Below are 20,634 nucleotides of genomic sequence, written 5' to 3' on the forward strand. Positions count from 1 at the left end.
GGATTTGGGGGAGCGGATCCCTTCCGCGTGCGTTTACACACGTCCCGAGTTGGCGGCTCCAGGCGCTGAACCGCCCCGTCGGGGAGGCCCCAAACTGTGCAGAAGAGAATTCCCACGACGCTGGTCTCAAGCCGGCTTCAACATGAAGAATGAAGCCATCTGAGGTCACCTACACGACACCCCAGCGTGGGATGCTTGGCGATGTTCTAATCTCACCTGTCGTGAAAATATCGATCATGTTTGTCAGGAATATTAGACAGGTTGAACCTCGCTAGGCCAGAACTCTCTGGTCTAGAGACAGCTGTCATCCGGCATGATTCCAGTTAGCCCGGTGTCCGCTTTTCATGGGTGTGGGGCTGTCCCATCAAGTTTGTTTACAAACTTGCCAGAGGATGATGTGACGACCGGGACTTTAACAGGGTTCAAGAAAGAGCCAGATAAATTCATGGAGGTTAAGTCCATCAATGGCTATTACTCAGGATGTGTAGGATCAGTGTCTCTGTTCTCTGTCTGGGTGGAAATGGATGACAGGAGAGGGATCAAGTGAGGATTACCTATTGGCTGTGTCTAGACTGGCCAGTTTTTCCGGAAAATCAGCCACTTTTCCAGAAAAACTTGCCAGCTGTCTACACTGGCCGCTTGAATTTCCACAAAAGCACTGACTTCCTACTGTAAGAAATCAGTGCTTTTTGCAGAAATACTGTGCTGCTCCCATTTGGGCAAAAGTCCCTTTTGCGCAAAACTTTTGCGCAAAAGGGCCAGTGTAGACAGCTGAGATTTGTTTTCCGCCAAAAAGCCCCGATTGCGAAAATGGCCATCGGGCTTTTTTGTGCAAAAGCGTGTCTAGATTGGCCATGGATGCTTTTCTGCAAAAAGTGCTTTTGCGGAAAAGCATCCGTGCCAGTCTAGATGCTCTGTTCTGAAAATGCTTTTAACGGAAAACTTTTCCGTTAAAAGCATTTCCGGAAAATCATGCCAATCTAGACGTAGCCTTTGTGTTCCCTCCCTCTGAGGCATCTGGCATTGGCCACTGTTGGCAGACAGGATACTGAGCTAGATGGACCTTTGATCTGAGCCAGTCTGGCTGTTCTTATGTTCTTATATTCATTTGTAAACCACTCCTAGCTCTCAGCGTTTGGTGCTATTTAGTTCTAATTTACCCCTAAACGACTTCTAAGAGCCCAGTAACCAGTGGAAGTGTTGCTAATGCTCCTAGATAATATTGGCCTCCCATGGTCAGGTCCCAAGGACGCCAAACGAAAGAGGTTCAAGCTGAGTAACACTTGATTGGAAAGAATAATTTCAGTATCTATTTTCCGTCAAGTTTTCTAACCCGGTTATTGATGCTTTTAAAATGAGATTTTAATAACTTACAGCTGCTTTTTCTGGAATAGTCAGAATGGGAAAGAAAGTGACTCTTTTAGTTGGCTTGGAGTTCAGTTTCAGTATTTTCACCCCAACCCAATGGGGCAAGTCTTGTGAATACTTGCTACATATTTGCCAGCAGGGGCTTCAGGGTATGGCCAAACCTGCTTTCCAAATAAAGGTATGCCTGAGTTTCCACTCCATCCAAATTAAGCTATTAGTTTTTGGAGTAAGTGTGAATGGCAAATTTCTGCTGAGTAATCGATTTTAATTCTGAATACTGAAATAGCCACTTGTATGGCTTTATTATCTGAGAACTTCCTTTAGCTCTCTAATTATTGCTTTGCTAACAGTATTTATTTGAGAGAAAACATTTTCCTGTCTCTCCTGGAAAATGTGTCATCTCTCCAGAGTCTGAATAGTAGGGTTATCAATGCGTAAATGGTTACACAATTAACCAATAAGCCTGAGCTTATCAATTAATCTTGTCAACTACACCCCTCTCACGCCCCGCTCCCCTGCTATCTCTGTTTTGGGGACTACTGAATTGTCATATAACTGCTAAAAATTAATGCAGTTACATAACTATTCAATTACACGCTATCTAACATCCCGACTGAATACCAGAACAGGGAGGCAGTAACAGAAGCATCCACTCAATGTGCAAGAGCAGTCAAAAAAGCAAACAGAATGCTAGGAATCTTTTTAAAAGGGATAAAGAATAAGGCAGAGAATATCTTATTGCCTCCATATAAATCCATAGTACGCCCACATCTTAAATACTGCATGCCGTGGTCGTCTCATCTCAAAAAAGATATCTTGGCATTGGAAAAAGTTTAGAAAAAGGCAAGAAAATGATTAGGGATCTGGAACGACTGTCATGTAAGGAGAGATTAATAAAACAAGGACTTTTCAGCTTGGAAAAGAGATGGCTAAGAGGGGATATGACAGAGGTCTATAAAATCATGACTGGTGTGAAATCAGTAAATAAAGTTATTTACTTGTCCCTATAACACAAGAACTAGGGGGTCACTAAATGAAATTAATAGGTGACAGGTTTCAAACAAACAGAAAGAAAGATTTCTTCATGCAACGCACAGTCAACCTGTGGAACTCCTTGCCGGAGGATGTTGTGAAGACCAGGACTTTAACAGAGTTGGAAAAAGAACTAGATAAATTCATGGAGGATAGGTTCATCAATGACTATTAGCCAGGAGAGGCAGGAATGGTGTCCCTAGCTTCTGTTTATCAGAAACTGGGCATTGATGACAGAGGTTGGATCACTTGATCTGTTCATTCCCTCTGGGGCACCTGGCATTGGCCATTGTCGGAAGACAGGATACTGGGCTAGATGGACCTTTGGTTTGACCCAGTACGGTCATTCTTATGTTCTGATCTTATTGTATAGAAAAGTATAATTTTTTTCCTGGCTTTATCTGTGATTTGAATACATAAACACGCAATCAATATAAATGTATTTTTCCATCACCGAAAGACAGAAGTTTAGATCTAGTACAGGCAGCCTTTTACCCAGGACTTTATGTACTCCAAGTCAAACAGCTGGTGACCAAAAATCATTAGCAGCTAGCAGGCACTGGTAATCTGGGACTGATTCAGCAGAACTTCAAATTCGCAGAACAAAACTAAGCACAAGCCTGTGTTTTATTAATACAGCATTCATGGACTGCATGCCAATGCAGCCAGACGTCTGGCTGCCTAGCCGTCCATTAGAAATACATCCGGATCCCACAAAAGGAACGGCACGCTCCTTTTAGCCTTAGTAACAGCCGTTCTCTGAGCTGCAGCTAATCCAGGGAAGTCCCTCTGCCTAGAGACATTTCTCGCCTGCTCAGGAAAACGTGCAGCAAGCAGTATCCAACAGGGACAACGCACATTTCCTAATCCCTGCTCCATTGCGAGCCAATCACACAGACACACACACACACACATATACACAAGTGATGGCAATGGCCCAGGCTTTGGGGGTGGGTGGGCTAGAATGGGGGGAGCAGGACAGAAGGGATGGGGTGGTAAGCCCTGCCCCCACCCTCCTGGCCGGAGTGATGGGGCAAGCAAGGTGAGCCCTAGCCCCCAAAAGCTGCTCCCAGGCTGAAGCACCGGGGTGCAGCAGGGCCTGGATGTAAACTAAGGATGTTGAGAGGCAGGTAATTGACGAATTGTGCAGTCCATACCATTTGTATCAACTCCACAATTAGTCAATAAGGGAAGGCTCTCTTCTCTCTGCTCGCACAGGTCCAGAAGTCACGCTCACTCTTCAGTTCAAATGTAGTAGGAGCTGGGTGTGAAAGCCAGGCTCCTACGACCTTTAAACTGCAGAGCCACAGCATGGATAGGTCCCAGATGGGTGCGAGCTGGGACAGAGTTGAGAACCACTGTGGCTCTGCATTTTACGAGCTCTTACTACATTTAAAATGCAAAGCCACAGTGGTCCCGGACTGACGCGAGCCAGGACTGAGCTGGACTTGCTCTGTCCTGGCTCGCGCCGGGTCCAACAGCCCCTATCCATGGTCTACTTGATAAGGCTGAGTTTGGCCATGGATAGGGGCTGCTGCTGGAGCAGCCTCTGCCTGCAGCAAACCTGGGCCCACTGAGGGCAGAGGCTGCTTCACAGCAGCTCCCCTACCCCCTGAACCCCCTGCTGCTGCATGGGGAGGGGGGAGAGGGGAAGGCAGGCGGCACCTTGGAGATGGTGCTGGAGGGAACCAGCTTTTAAGGCTCCTGTTCCCCCCCCCCCTTCCCAAATCTCTTTAAAAACCAATACGTCTTGCTTGCTTTTCTCTCCCCAATGGTCCCATTCACTTTATTAGGTCTCTGTGTGGCTAAGGCAAGCAGGTGTTTTTTAATGGTTTTAATAGTAACATCAGTAAAGAGGAAAACAAGTGCAACAGGAGATCCTTAGCACATGGAACGCTGCCCTAAATATGCAGGTACCTCGAATCTTTCAAAGGAGCTGTCAAGGCTGTTCCCCACTCTGGCACTCTGAGTGCAGAAGATGGGGGCCTGCAAGAGACCCTAAAATACCTTGCCTTTATAGGCTCTGCTTACAAAAACTCCCCAGCGTCACAGAGTCACTGGCACTGGGAGATTTTAAAACCCAGGAAGAATCACCTCAACTCCTTCCAGAAGCATACCCCAAGCTCCTTTACCACAAGAGTAAGTTGTGGTGAAGTTGTGGTAAGTTTTGTTGAGCAAGGGTTAAAGAGTTTTTGATGGTGTTTTGCAGTTTGCCCACAAAATCCACGAGGTTAGTTTTTGGAGAAGGGCTGCTTTACTAATTGCAATGGCCCCTTAGCCTCACGCCCATGAACAAGCTTAAAGGGAAAGATTCCCAAACTGGGATGGGCTAGATCATGGGTTCCCAAAACCTGGCCCTCCCATCAATTCCCCCCCCCCCAAGTTTTGCTGCTATGGGGGGGGGGGGGTTCTCAAAAATCAAAAAGGGGACGTGATGCCGAAAAGTTTGGGAACCACTGGGCAGCATGTTTGTAGGCAAACAGTAACTGCTGCGACACCAGGTTCCAATCATTGGAGTGTTTATTTACAAATTTGCATATTATAGTTGCAAAGTTCCATTACATTGTTTCACCGGGCCAATTGTGTGATGGTGGTAAGGGGTGACCACCAACTGGGTCAGCCCGTGGGCTTTCCAAAAAAGTGTCATGGTTCCTGCCTGGAAGTTAGTTCCTGAATCCATAAGAATCTTGGAGGGCCAACCTACCCCGGCACAAATATTTGTCAGTGCCTGGCACAAGCTTTTGGCTGTGGAGTTCCGTAGAGCTACTGCTTTAGGCCATCGGAGGGCAAAATCCATGGAAGTTCATATAGATTGCTTTTCTTTGGTTTTTTTTTTAGGGAAACGACCCAGAATAGTCCCAGCCACACACCGGAATGGAACCTTTATTACGGAGAGTGGATGAGAGGTGCCTTGACCCAGTCTTGGGGCTTTCCCACCTGCTGGCACCCCTCACAAGACCGGATATAACTAGGCACATTCTTGCCCATTTCCCTTCAGTGGAATGACTTTTCCAATTGGTTTTTGGATTTGTTTACCCCAGGATGGCCACTCGGGTGCTCGTGGGTTAGTTGGAACGACCAACTGTTTTTGAGGATGCCAGTTCTTCTTGTGTCCAACAGAGTCTCTTTGTATAAAAGTCCTCTTTCTGCCACAAACCTGGACCTGTTAGAAGAGCTAAGAGGTGGAGGCTCACTCCGGGCCACCATTCAAGCTCCCTTGAGGCTTTCATTTGTTTCCTTCTCTGCCTGGAACTGCTTGCTTGATGCTGGAGATATCAGCTCCCCGCTGAGTTGTGTTGTGTTGACTTGTTCCGGAAGCGGTGCAGGTGATGGGGGTGTCTCTGCTGGCGGTGAACCACTCTCGGCAGGTGCACTGGGGTGCGTTGCAGGCTCCGGCGGCACCTTTTGCGCAGGCGCAGTTGCCGCTGCAGGTGCCCTCTGTGGCTGGTTCCGATCCTGGCACTGGCTGCTCCACCAGTTCCGGCTCTTGGGCTGGTTCCACCTGGAGTTCAGGAACTGGATCCGCTGCTGCTGTTGCAGCCGCTGGTCTGGGGTCTGGCTCCGCCACCTCCATCTGGGTCTCCTGTGAAAGGCTCAAGAACCGGGTCAGGCATGGTGGCCTGCTTAGGCCAGCTGCGTGTGACCACTCCCACCTTCTTAGCCTGTCTCACATGGTTGGCCAAGTCCTCTCCCACCAGCATAGGAACGGGATAATCATCATAGTCTGCAAAAGTCCAACTTCCTGCCAGCCCTTGTACATCACAGGCAACTTGGCTGTTGGCAGGTCCAAAGAGTCTGCCGTGAAGGGTTGAACCGTGACTTGGGCCTCTGGGATGATGAGTTCGGGGTCCATTAGGGATTGGTGGATTGCAGGCACCTGTGCTCTGGTGTCTGCAATCTTCTTCCCACCCAAATTTACAGCTTTCATTTACTTTGGGGGTATTTGGGAGGCATCTGGGCCTGAGGGCCGCAACTTAAGGCATGTACATGCAAGTACATATGCAAATATATCCAACCTTGGACTCACTCCTTCATTGCTGCAGTCTGGCTGCCTCTGTCTCCATCCAGGTCTTAATCTGTCCCCTGCTTGCTGGGGCTGTGCTTTGAAAACCAATAGTCGTATGTTTGTTAATGTCACTTTACACTGCCTCCCAGCTAGCTAGTAAGTCCACTGGAGAAAGCGATATTAACAAACTTTCAGGTATCAGTTTTCACAGCATCAGACTTACAATAGGTTGAACCTCTCTAGTCTGGCACCCTTAGGACATGACTGGTGCCAAACGAGGGATGTTACATTTAGATGAATTAACTATTCGTATAGTCAATGGGATTTCCATCGACTATTTGATTAGTCTATAAGGGCGCCTCCACCTTTGACCTGTTCAGAAGCGGAAGCCCTGCAGGGTGCGGGAATCTACCTTTTGAAATGTACAAGAGCCCCATTGGGGCTCTTGTACATTTCAAAAGCAGAATCTCAGCAGAAGTGGCGCAGCAGAGACTGCTTCAGTCCCTGCTCACGCTGTATCCTGCTATACCTCTACCTCCCCTGCCCCGTGCGGAGACGGTGCTAGGGGGAACCAACTTTTAAGCTGGCTCCCACCAGCACCAACTCCTGCTCCTCCCCCTTGTTGCCTCTTTCTGATAGAGGCAGCAAGTTGTGTGTGGGGCGGGGGGGAGTGACCATTCACATCACTAGTCAACTATCTGATAAGCTCTTGCTTATCGGATAGTTGACTGGTCTCTTACATCCCTATGCTGAAACAGAGAATTTGTCTAATCACAGGAGGTTAATATTGTCCAGCAGGATTACCAACACTTCCACTGTTTATTGGGCTCTTAAAAGACATGTAGGGATAAATTAGAGCTAAATAAGAGCACAGAACATGGAGGGTATGTCTAGACTGCATCCCTCTGTCGGCAGCGGGATGCAGATTAGGCAGGTCGACATTGCAAATGAGGCAGAGATTTAAATATCCCGTGCCTAATTTGCATTAAAATGGCCACCAGGTTTTGCCAACTCAGCACTTTGTTGGCAAAAAAAGGCAGTCTAGAGGGGGACCTGTCGAGAAAGAAAGCCTTTTTCTACAGATCCTGTAAACCTTCTTTCAGGAGGCATAAGGGGTCTGTCGAAAAGGCTTTCTTTCTCGACAGGTCCCCCTCTAGACTGCCTCGTTTGCCGACAAAGTGCTGAGTCGGCAAAATGTGGTGGCCATTTTTATGCAAATGAGGTGCGGGATATTTAAATCTCTGCCTCATTTGCAATGTCGACCTGCCTAATCTGCGTCCCTCTGCCAACAGAGGGATGCAGTCTAGACATACCCTGAGAGCCAGGACTGGTGGCTATAAACAAACTTTATGGGACTGCTAGAAACTTGGCCACACCCATGATAAGTGGACATCCAGCTAACTCAAATCATGCCAGACCAGAAAGTGCCAGACTAGAGAGGTTCAACCTGTAGCTAGCAAGTCTTCAAAAAAGCAACCAAAAAGCAAAAGAAATAACCACCAAAGACACAAGGACATGAAAAGCATTTTGATTTGTTCAGGTCCAGTAAAGAATAGAGAGAACTGTACATTACTTCTATTATTGAGACTGCCAAAAAAGGCCCTACATAAATTACAATGATTTGGAAATGTCCATGTGCACATTCATTTGTTTTTCCTAAAGGTAATTCAAGATTTTAGGAAAACTTGTCAGAGCGGGGACCAGCAAGAGTGGGTGTAAGGCCAACACAAAAATTCTTGTGAGAACCCCTGCCTTAGAAGAGAAGTTCAACGGCTGCTGGAGCCATGTGAACATGTAGTCTACACTGGCACCCTTTTCCGGAAATGCTTAAAACGGAACAGTTTTCCGTTATAAGTATTTCCAGAAAAAGTGCGTCTACATTAGCAGGATGCTTTTCCGGAAAAGCACTTTTTCTGGAAAAGCATCCGTGACAATGTAGATGAGCTTTTCCGCAAAAAAGCCCCGATCGTCATTTTCGCGATTGGGACTTTTTTGCGGAAAACACTACTGTGCTGTCTACACTGGCCCTTTTCTGGAACAGTTTTCCGGAAAAAGGACTTTTGCCTGAACGGGAGCAGCATAGTATTTCTGGAAAAGCAGCTGATTTTTTACAGTAGATCGTCAGTGCTTTTCCAGAAATTCAAGGGGCCAGTGTAGACAGTTGGCAAGTTATTCCAGAAAATCAGCCGCTTTTCCGGAATAAGTGGCCAGTGTAGACACAGCTGTAGGGTACACTCCAGCCTTTCTTTGCTTAGAAGGAAATTCACTCCTGTTTTCTCCCCTCACTGCTCAAAACTCTGGTTCAAGCCCTCATCGTTTCATTCTCTGATTGCTAAAACATTGTCCTTTTTGGTGTTGTCAAACACAATCTTACCCCCTCGTCTATCCATTCAAAATGCTGCCACAAGCATCATTTTCCTGGCTCATTGCTCTGACTACTCATCATGTTCCCTGTCCCGTTTGATCACTCCAATGGCTCGCTCTTTTCCTCCGCCTCCCATGTAGACCCGTGTTCTTTACCGTTAATGCCCTCTATGGCTTAGCCTTGCCCAATCTATCAACTCAAATGTTAGCAAGGTGTCAGTTCCTGCTTCTGCTCTGCCAGTGATAGCAGCTCACGTGATGTTTTCCTTCAATCTCTTTAATGCCTTCTGCCATGTGAGTAGCTCCCAGTAAAAATCCAGGAAGCTATTGAGTGGGTGTGTGGGTCAGTGGGGCTTGCTTTTTTTCCTGTTCCCCTGACAATAAGGGAGCGAAGGGAAAGTACTTGAGTTCTGTGAGTTACTCCTCTGCCCCTTCTCTTCACAAGCTAGGAGTGAGGGGCATGCATGGAATCCAAGTACTTTTCCCTCGCTCCCTTATTGGCGGGAGACCGGGAAGATAAGCAAGCCAAGATAAGCATGTTTGCAGGGCTGCCGACCCCACACCAATGCTTTCCCAAAACGCTGCCCTTGATTATATCATCTTTGAAAGCCTTCCTTAAAACTTTCTGTGATGTCTCCATTGTTCCCTCTAATTTTTTCCCCATCCATGCGTGGAATAAATTTTGTGATGTGTGGATGTGTACCACCAGGAGGAACACATGCTACCAGCCGTGGGTGCTCTGCTGATGAGCTGGACGGCATTTGAGTCTCTCCTGGGTGGCTATCCAAGCGCACAGCTTACAGAGGACACTGGATGTTTCCAATATATCTGACAGTGGCTAAGCCGTGATATGTCACAACCGTGTCCTGTTGTACAATCTCCTCTGTTTGAATTTCTCCACTGGTGATTTCTTGTCATATTATACAGATTATACAGGTGTCGGAGTAAGAACTCATCTATATAGAACCTCCAAAACAATGGGATTTTGATCCTGGAATGAGGCTTCTAATGTGCTACTGCAACAAAAATAATTTAAAAAGCCACAGAAATGTAGCCGTGTTAGTCTGGTGTAGCTGAAACAAAATACAGGACTATGTAGCACTTTAAAGACTAACAAGATGGTTTATTAGATGATGAGCTTTCGTGGGCCAGACCCACTTCCTCAGATCAAATAGTGGAAGAAAACTGTGACTATTTTCTTCCACTATTTGATCTGAGGAAGTGGGTCTGGCCCATGAAAGCTCATCATCTAATAAACCATCTTGTTAGTCTTTAAAGTGCTACATAGTCCTGTATTTTGTTAAAAAGTCACTTTTTTCTAATAGTAAATGCGCATGTTGCCTCCACTCATGTTTTCCACAGACACCTTCCGAAAGAGCCTCTTCCTGGAAAATGTCTTACAGAAAGCTGGATGTGTGTGTGTGTATGGGGGGGGGGGGCAGGAGCGGGGAATTGGAACCCCCAAACAACAATTCAAAGAAAGACACGTAAACATTATGACCCCATTGCACCCCTCGGGACTCCATGCTGCAGGGATCCCTCCGAGCTGAACCTTAAGAATGTAAGAACGGCCGTACTGGGTCAGACCAAAGGTCCATCCAGCCCAGTATCCTGTTTGCTGACAGCGGCCAACGCCAGATGTCCCAGAGGGGGTGAATCGAACAGGTACTGATCAAGCAAACTCTCTCCTGCCATCCATCTCCACCCTCTGACAAACAGAGGCTAGGGACACCATTCCTTACCCATCCTGGCTAATAGCCATTAATAGACTTAACCTCCATGAATGTATCTAGTTCTCTTTTAAACCCTGTTGTCAGGGCTCAACACATCACGTAATCTACTCGCCCGTGGTGAGTAGATTACAAGCCAGCACAGCTGGCGCAGCACGGTCTGCGCATGCGCAGCTCACAGAAACACGCGGCTGGTGAGTGGGGCTTGCCGCCGCTTGGCGAGCCCTGCCTGTTATTGTCCTAGCCTTCGCAACCTCCTCAGGCAGGGAGTTCCACAGATTGACTATGTGCTGCGTGAATAACTTCCTTCTATTTGTTTTAAACCTGCTGTCCATTAGTCTCATTGGGTGGCCCCTAGTTCTTATATTATGGGAACAAGTAAATAACTTTTCCCTGCCAACAGATTGAAAGTTTGCTCTGTTAGGGGCCTACATTCATCTGTCGCTTAGGCGTCATTTGCTCACAAGGCCCCAGGGGCGGGATGCAGCCCCCAGCTTGCCTGGATCCAGTCCTCGAGTCTCGGGAACTCCCCCCAGCATAGGGGAGCCCACGCTAGCGCTCCAGTCCGCCTGCCATTTTCCTTTGGGGCTGGAACACACAAAATCTACTAGCTTGCTCCCCCCCACGCCTTGAGGCTCTGGTGTGTGAGGGGAATGTGGAGCTGTCTCTCTCATTCTGGGTGGGTCTTCACTGCACCCGTAGCTCGAAAGAAGCGCCGCACTTTGAGCTCCACACCTTGCGTAGCTGATTTCGAGCCCATTTCGAAACAGCGCATTTGGAAATTTGGCGCGGTCTCTACAGCACTTCTTACGAAATAGCCCGCGGTTCCGAAACGTCCCTGACTCCTCGTGGAAGGAGGTTCACCGGGATGTCGGAATAGCGAGAGAGCCCGTTACATTTTGAAACCAGGGGCGTGCTCAAAAGACTAGACATAGTGTAGACGGAGCCTCTCAGTCCGGGGCCACGTCAGGGAAGGGGGTTGGGGTTTGATTCCCCCCCCTTCTCGCTTGTGTGCGACCGGACTGATTTTTTTGTGGGTTAGCAGCCCCCCTCCCAAAAAAGTCCCCCCCCCCCCCGTATCTTAGCTCTGAGGCAGGGCGCCGCGCCTGTGCCCGCCGGATGGCGCTGTGGGCTGGCACCGCTCCCTGCCAACCCCCCGGGGCATGCCCTGATGCCGCACATCTGGGCGGGGCTGGCGCCCCCCGCCTCCAGCTGGGGCTCGGCTTCTCCTTTGGTGCACAAAGGGCCGGGAGGGGGGCAGCCCACGCTCCAGCCCCCCCGCCCCGAGAAGGGGGACGGGAGGGAGGCGGTGCGCGCAAGGGGCGCATGAGCGAGGCGCGCACGGGGCTGGAGGGACGCAGAGCCGGGGGAGCTGAGCACGGAGCTCCGGCCCCGTCGGCCGGCAGGTAACGACCCCCGGCCGGGCAGCGGGGGACGCGGCAGGAGCGCGCTCCGCTCCCCCGCCGAGGCCCCGGGGGAGGCGATTGCGCTGGGTCGGGCCGCTGCCCGCGCCCGGCTCGGGGAGGCTGGCTCCGGCTTGGCCCGCGCTGCACCTGCGGGCGCCGCTGCAGGGCCCTGGGAGCTGGCCGGGGCTCTGGCGTCTGCTCCGATGCATCCCGCTCGGACCGTGGGGGGCACGTCTTGGGGGGGCATTTCTGATGCATTCCCCGGGCCAGGCGAGGCGCTCCCCCGGCACAGCCTCGCTCACATGGGCGAGGCAGCGGAGAGCCTGGTGGGAATCGCATGGAGCAGCTCCAGGCAAAGAGGGGGCAACTCCCTCTGCCCACCCAGCTGAGGAATTCAGCAAGGGCAAACAAAGACGGAGTGTCCAGGGCAAGCGGGCTGGATTTTTTGTTTTGCTCCTGATGACAGACATCTCTCAGGGATGGTCTAGAGAGGTGCTTGGTCCTGCCATGAGGGCAGGGGACTGGACTCGATGACCTCTCGAGGTCCTTTCTAGTTCTAGTGTCCTATCATTTGCAGCCTGGTGGTGGGCATCCTCTGCTACATAGACCCCCCGCCGCCCCCACGAAAACATGCTTGTGCGGAGATGAAAGCCTAGCAGCAGCCGAACCAGTCCATTTAATTCATAATCCGGATCCCATGGAGACTGCAAGAGGCCCAGCTAATTAAAATATAATTGAAGGTTTAAAATGATAGGTTTGGATTATGCTAAAAATAATCTGAGCCAGTCAAGTTAGGGTTATCAGAAGATTGTAAAGACTCAAGTTGTTTGATAGGTGTGCGATTTTAAAAGAATTGGTTTCCTGCCATTTCACTTCTTTTATGTGTTAAGGTATTTTATGGTTTATCTGGTATAGGTTATTTTAAGACCCCCTGTCACTGTGGTATTTAAGTACCAAACAAGGCATCACATTATAGAACTGCATGCTAGGATTTGAATATTAAATTTTTTCAGTGCTTAAGGGACTCCTTGCTTAAGACACCAATAGCTCCCAGACAACAATTTCTTTTGATGTCATTATACGGTAAAATACTATCCTTAAATCCCATAATTAACTCAAAGGTTAGGTAAGCCAGAGATTGAATTTTTTTGGTAGACAAAGTACAATGTCTCCAATAAATAGAGGCTGTGAAGGCTAGGACTATAATAGAGTTTAAAGAGAAGCTAGATAATTTCATGGAGGTTAGGTCCATAAAAGGCTATTAGCCAGGGGATAAAATGGTGTCCTTGGCCTCTGTTTGTCAGAGGCTGGAGAGAGATGGCAGAAGACAAATTGCTTGATCATTGTCTTCGGTCCACCCTCTCTGGGGCACCTGGTGTTGGCCACTGTCGGCAGACAGATTACTGGGCTAGAAGGACCTTTGGTCTGACCCAGTACGTCCGTTCTTATGTTAAAGATGTGGATGTTTAACTGGTTAAGGTTAACCAGGAGGTCCGCTGCAGACGGGGCTGCTCCAGCATTCTGGCCGGAGTAGCCTCTATCTGCTTCAGGCTAGGGGGGCCCAGCAGGCAGGGGCTGTTTTGATCAGGATGCTAGAGCAGCCCCTACTCCTTCCCCCTTTCATCAGTTAATCAAACAATATATTTAACCGATTAACCAATGAAATGGGATTTTACATCCCTAGCCTCCAAAAAACTGAAGTCCTGTTTAACAAAAGCCATCCATGACATTTCCAACACCCAAAATATTATAATTCATACCCCTTTCGTGATCTGTTAGAGGTAGCGATTTTCCGAGAAGATGTTGAAATGCAATTGTTTTTGAAAAACAGTCCATCTTGGAAAATACATCCGCAGTACGGATGTGTCATTCCACAATAAGCCACAAATCTCGTTTGGAAACTATATAAACCTATTCGAGCAAAACCAGTTTCTAATCTAGTTCAGCCATCCAATGTGGACAGGCCAAACAATGCCAGAATCCTGTTCAAAGATTCTGTTTGGTCCACCCACGAACTGGCTGACTAAACTGAGTTGGAGCGGTGTTCGGACTGGACTCTATCCATACTGGATAAGAAACAGAAAGAGTCCGCTCCGTAGCCTGTGAAGCTGTTTACATCTTCTGCCCAAATAATAATAGAGCCAAAATAGGATTAAAATGGAACTAGGGTTTGGAGAGAATCCCGTATGAAAGAAAGAGTGCATCTCAGTGAGTGAATGCCTTCAGTATTGAAATGATGCCCTGATGTATTGTAATTTGCTTGCCCAATGCTAAATTTTGCCTCAATATATTAGTCATCTTAAAGGCATAGGACTGAATCGACAACTAATATTATGACAAGAGGTACTCACCAGCAAAGCCCAGGGGGTAATGCAGTTGAATGGTTAGTGTGTTGATCTGGCGTGGGGAGACCTTGCTGTTATTGCCAAACCTGATTTCCTAGATCCAGGCTGAAATATCTGATCAGAACAAGGGAGACACCCACTCATACCACTGCAGCTAGGTTGCCCAGTGGTTAGGGCACTCACATGGGCTGTGAGAGCTCCTGATTCAGACTAGAGACTGGAATCTCACCCTCCCGCTTCTGGTGGGTGTACCATGGATTTATATAGAGACTTTATGATATTGACTGTCAGGGGTGGCTGAGAGTTTTGTGTGGCTCAGGGCACGGGGCCTATTGAAGCGCATGCGCCACGGCCACAGCCGACGTAGTAGCGCGTGCATGGGGCCTATTGAAGCGTGGGGCCCGGGGCAGTCGCCCTGCCCTATATCCGCCGCTGCTTTCTGTCTTCTTATCTCTCCCTTTCTTAATGGTTCTTAACGTTCTGTCAGGGTTGTGGGGGGTTTTTTTTTTTTTTTTGGACTGCTGCCGTACATGGAGCAGATGTTCTCAGAGAATGAGCCACAATGACTCTAAGATCTCTCTCTCTTGATTGGTAATAGCTAATTTAGACACCACCATTTTGGACGCATAGTTAGGATTATGTTTTCCAATGTGCATTACTTTGCATTTATCAACACTGAGTTTCATCTGCCATTTTGCGGCCCAGTCCCCCGGTTTTGTGAGATCCCTCTGTAACTCTTGGTTGATTTTTATATCCTCTGCAAACTTTGCCACCTCACCTTTTTCTAGAAAAACTTAAAAAACAGCAAATAGTCTAGCAGCACCTTAGAGACTAACAAAACATGTAGATGGTACCATGAGCTTTCGTGGGTACAACCCACTTCATCAGATGAATGAAGTATTAAAGGTCCAGTCCCAAAAAAAGAAGAGGGTTGTGCCCACGGAAGCTCATGAGACCATCAACATGTTTTGTTAGTCTTTAAGGTGCTGCTAGACTATTTGTTGTTTTTTAAGTTTGTCCAGTTACAGTCTAACTCGGCTGCCCCTCTGAACCCTTTTGCTAGATTGGTCACGAATATGTTGAACAGCTCTGAACCCAGTACCAATCTTTGGGCAACACTGTTATTTTATTTCTCTCCATTCGGAAAGCTGACCATTTATTCCTACTCTTTGTTTCCTTTGTTTAACCAGTTAGCTGATCCAGGAGAGGACATTTCCGGTTATCCCATGACAGCTTCCTTTTGCTTAAGTGCCTTTGGTCACGTACCTTGTCAAAGGCTTTTTGAAAGTCCAAGCGCACTGTATCCCCTAGATCACTGTATCCCCTAGATCCCCTAGATCACTCTTGTGCACATGTTCGTTGATGCTCTCGAAGAATTATAAGAAATTTTCTACACTCAGTGCATAGTCAACCTGTGGAACTCCTTGTCAGAGGATGTGGTAAAACTAGGACTTTAACAGGGTTCAAAAAAGAGACGGATAAATTCACGGAGGTTAGGTCCATCAATAGCTATTAGCCAGGATGGGTAGGAATGGTGTTCCTAGTCTCTTTTTGTCTGCAGATGGATGACAAGAGAGGGATCGGGGATGATTACCTGTTGTGTTTCCCACCCTCTGAGGCAGCTGGTGTTGGCCACTGTCGGCAGACAGGATCCTGGGCTAGATGGACCTTTGGTCTGACGCAATGTGGCCGTTCTTATGTTCTTTGTGCTCTTCTGATAAGGCATGATTTCCCTTTAACAAAGCTGGGTTGACGCTCCCCCAACAAACTTCGTTCATCCATGTCTCAGAACTAAGATCATTTAGTTCTTTACTAAATTAGTTTGTTTGATACCGAAGTTAGGCTTGCCACTCTGCAATAGCCAGGATTGCCTCTGGAGTGTTTTTTATTTTTATTTTTTATAAATCGGTGTCCCGTTGACTATCCTTCAGTCAGCTGATGCAGAAGCTGATTTAACTGACATGCCACGGCTTATAGTTCAGCAATTTCATACTTGTGTGAGTACTATCTGCTCCTGGGGACCTTTTACTGTTTAATTGAAACCTCCTCTGTTGACACTCAGTGTCTGGGACAATTGCTCAGATTTGTCACCTAAAAAGAATGACTCAGGTGTGGGAATCTCCTCATACCCTCTGCAGCCAAGACTGGATTTCGCATCTTTGCAATGGCTTTGTCTTCCTTCAGTCCCCTTGAGCACTTGGATCATCTGTTGGTCCCAGTGACCGTGTGGCAGGCGTCCTACTTCTGATGTGCTTAAAAAAAGTTGCTGTTAGTTTTTGAGTCTTTGGCTAGTTGCTCTTCACATTCTTTTGTGGCCTGCTTAGGGATGTTAGATGTTGTTTCTTTTAGTAATCGTGTTGCCACAACAATTTTCAGTGGTTACACAGTTACTAAAATGCTCCCCCCGGGCATGGGGCCAGCAGTCAGTGCGCTTCCAGTCCCACTCCCGGGGAGCCCCCTGCCACCCTATGCTGCTGCCTCTGAATCAGAGGCAGCAGCGTAGACAGGCAAGTGTAGCTGGGGTGCAAAGGGAACCAGTTGAAAAACTGGCTGCCCACGGCAGATACAGAGGCAGCAGCTCTGGGGCAGCAGGCAGGAGCTGGTTTTTAAACCGACTCCCTGCTAGGGATGTTCAATATCAGTTAATTGAATAATCGATGAACCTCATGAACTCTTATCGGTTACTTGACTATTCTGTAGTACCCAGGGGTGGGACCGGCAGCCGGTGCGCTCTGGCACCACTCCCGAGGAGCCCCCTGCCACTCTTTGCCAGGGTCCCTGCCTGCCCGCCTGGCTCCTAATACACTTTACTTGCAGAGCCGCAGCAGGGGTAGGTCCTGGACCTGGCGCAAGCTGGGACTGAGCCGGGCTGCAGGCTAGCCTGTTAAAAAATGTACTAGTGGGGGTGGGAGAATGCGGGTGGTCTATAGCATTAACATGTAAGCTTTTGCTTATTGGTTAATCGACTACACTATTACATCCCTCTTCCCTGCATGGACCAGCTCCCATCTGCTGCCTCTGTATCAGAGGCAGCAGTGTGGGGTAGCAGGCAGCTGCTCTGCGTGCCCTTCATTTAAAACTCAGACCAGCAGGATGGATCTAGGTCAGCTACCACTCTGAGTTTAAAATGCAGAGCATGCAGGGGATGCATGTGTTTCAGTTAACCAGGACTGTTAAGCAATCACTTATCCATTAAATGGTTAGCCGGCTAGCTGCTAACATCCCTAGGCCTGCCTAATTATACTTGTCCAGGTTTCTGCTCCTTTCTGTTTTCCTCAGTAGAGTTTGACTTCCACTTTTTGTGTGTGTGTGCGCCTCTAATGGGTTTTTTTAATTCTCTTGTTCGGCCATGGTGGCCTTTTCCCTCTTGCTATTTTTAATTGGGTGTTTACATTTAATTTGCAAAAGCGATGAGGAGTCCTGTGGCACCGTATAGACTAACTGAAGTGTAGGAGCATAAGCTTTTGTGGGCAAAGACCCACTTCGTCAGATGCATGTCTGCATTACATTTAATTTGAGCCTCTATCATGATGCTTTCAAAATGCTTCCACGTGCCTTGCAAACTTTTCACTCTTGTGTTCCCTTTCATTTCCATCTAGTTTGCGTCCTCATTTTTGCGTAGCTCGTCTTTCTGAAGATCAGTGCTAGTGTGGTGGTCTTTCCACATGCCCTTCCCCGAATATGTTACATTTAATTTTATTATGGTCATTATCACTGAGCGGTTCAGTGATATTCCTGTGCTCCACTTAGGACTAAATCAAGATTTACCTCTCCCTTTGTAGGTTCTAGGGCTGTCTTCTCCAAGAGCATCAGTCATCAGCAGTAAAAAGTTGCAGAGGACTGGCCATGTTAGTCTGTAACTTTAAAAAGAAGGCGTCACCTGTGGCACCTTTAGATCATGAGCTTTCATGGGTAAAACCACTTCATCAGATGAGTTGGAGTGGAAATGACAGAATCCAGAGGATAGACAACAGCAAAAACAGTTACCCGTCAATTGTAAGACCATGTTAATGATGCTCATGGAGTCAGGCTGCATATGTCCCATTCATATCTTGTGATGTGTAAATGTGAATATGGAAAGCAGGGGAAATTGCCTTTGTAATGCGTGAACTAGTTAATGTCTTTATTCAAGCCCAAGTTGATGGTGTCAAACTCGTAAATGAATTCCAGTTCAGCAATTACAGAGGAGAGGGAGACTGCTGAACTGGAATTCATTTACAAGATTCTGTAATTTCCACTCCCAACTCCTCTGAAGTGGGTTTTACTCATGCAAGCTTGTGATCTAAGATATTTGGTAGTCGCTAAGGTACCACCGGACTGCTCATTGTTTTTAATGCCACTAATAGTGTTTATCATAAATCTTTGTGTTATAAAGTTCCGTCATCTAACTCTAACTATATTGCTCACATCCAGGAGTAAGAATAGTCTTGTATCTTGCTATCCAAACCTGATATCCTAACTAAACAACTTCCCTCCTATTATTTAAAAAAAAACCCTCAACTTTTCTTGGGCTGCATTTTGAAAGTCAGCAGACTCTGGCTACAATTTAAACACTCCCCAGTCCTTAACAGTGGCAACTAACAGACCCTCAAACCATGAGCCATGAAAAATTTTCAGTCAATAAATTACACTAATGTGCACAAGCATAGAATTTAGCTCCATATGTACAGGATCAACCTTTCTAATCCAGAACTCTGTGGTCCAGAAACATTCATGATCCGGAATGATTTTTTAATGGGTGTGGCCAAGTTTCCCATGGTCCCATAAAGTTTGTTTACAGCCACGAGTTCTATCTCTAAGTGTTCTGTGCTGTTATTTAGCTCTAAATTACCCCTAAATGTCCTCTAACAGCCCAATAAGTAGTGGAAGTGCTGGTAAAGCTGCTAGAAAATATTGACCTTCCGTGGTCCGGAAAATTCTCTCATTCGGAATCTGTCAGGTCCCCAGGGTGCTGGACGAGAGAAGTTTAACCTGTACAATACTGCTTGAGCTGAAAAAGACTGGAGCTTTATTACTAGTCCTGCAATAATCAGAATTGAATTGAACTGATATAATTTTGTTCAGCCCTCAAAAGATAAAAGACCGTGTAAATGTTTAGGATCCTGATTATAGATGAGTGTGTGCAAAAGCAAACTTCATGATCCTTGTTATAAGAAACATTTAGAGTTAGTAGTTAAGATCATGTTCAAAACATCAATTTTGTAATGTAGAGGTTAGAAGTGTGTGGTTTTTTTGTTTGTTTGTTTTGTTTTTTGTTTTTTTGTTTTTGGTACTGTACCACTTGTGTGGTGGTTCTTAACAGGCACTCGGTATTTTAATTAGATTTCATAGCTTGTTTATTAAAGTGTTATTGAAATCAGCTGTACGCAGGCAGTATTGTTGTAGCTGTGTTGGTCTCAGGAGAGTAGAAGGACAAGGTGAGGAAGCGAATATTGTTTATTGGACCAGCTTATGGTGGTGAGAGTGAGAAGCTAGTCTCTCTCCAACCTCTAATTTTTTCCACCCATGTGCAGAATACATTTTATGTGCACCAAAGCATGTGCAGATGTGCACCACCAGTGGTCCAATAAAAGATATTCCCTCATCCACCTTGTCTCATTGATGTCCGCTATAGTTTCCATTAGAAAAGTACTCTTGGACAAATATGTACAAAGTGCAGTACATGCCAGTCTACATATAGCAGGTGAAACACACCGATTTGGAGTGAAATTGATCAGCACGTCGGTGACAGACTGCAAAATGTTCTTCACCATGCCAAAAAGTAGACTCTGAAAAGGAAGTAAATCCCACAGGGCACTGAATGAGAAAAGTATGTAGGACACACACTCTGCGGCAAAGGAATTGGGCTGGGCTTAAGGAAGGGGGTGGCAACTGTACAAATGAAGACTCCAAAGAGACCTCAAAGATTCATGGGCATGGTAACCTAAGCCGGGGAGGGCAGTAATGTTGGTGAGGGGGGACCACTCCCAAGATTTTGGTAAGTGGTTAAGGGCTGCACTTTTCTATGGAGGAGATGCGGGGTCTGGCCCGGAGGTTGGATGCAGAAGGGAGCTTGGGTAGGGGGATGGGGTGCAGGAGGGGATGCGGGGTGTGGGAGGGGGTTGTGGCCGGGGCAGAGGATGGGGGTGCATGGTCTGGAAGGGGGGAAGGGTGCAGGAGAGGATTCTGGCCTGGGAAGGAGTGTAGGAGGGGGTGCAGGACCTGGGGGTGCAGCGGGGTTGGGGTGATGACCTCGGACAGGGAGCTGGGGCATGGGAGTGGGGAGGTGCCAGAGGCAGACTGTGGCCAGGGGGTGCTTATCTAGGCGATTCCTGGCCAGCAGCCCGGGGGGACCCTCAGACAGGCTCCCTGCTTACTGCAGCCCCAGGCTCAAAATGTCTGGA

General features: G+C 47.5%; 1 protein-coding gene across 3 annotated transcripts in view; it reads left to right on the forward strand.

Annotated features, from left to right (window-relative positions):
• The first annotated feature begins 11,709 nt into the window (after positions 1-11,709).
• Positions 11,710-20,634, forward strand: part of MPP3 (MAGUK p55 scaffold protein 3) — a 73,644-nt gene continuing 64,719 nt past the window's right edge. For 2 of the 3 annotated variants that reach the window (XM_006125715.4, XM_006125717.4), the window contains exon 1: positions 11,710-11,906. The gene's annotated coding sequence lies outside the window, so the exon portion shown is untranslated. The remainder of the gene's footprint in view (positions 11,907-20,634) is intronic. The other variant, XM_075911285.1, reaches the window with a different exon arrangement.

This window comes from Pelodiscus sinensis, chromosome 29 (assembly GCF_049634645.1).
Source record: "Pelodiscus sinensis isolate JC-2024 chromosome 29, ASM4963464v1, whole genome shotgun sequence".
Lineage (NCBI taxonomy): Eukaryota > Metazoa > Chordata > Testudines > Trionychidae > Pelodiscus > Pelodiscus sinensis.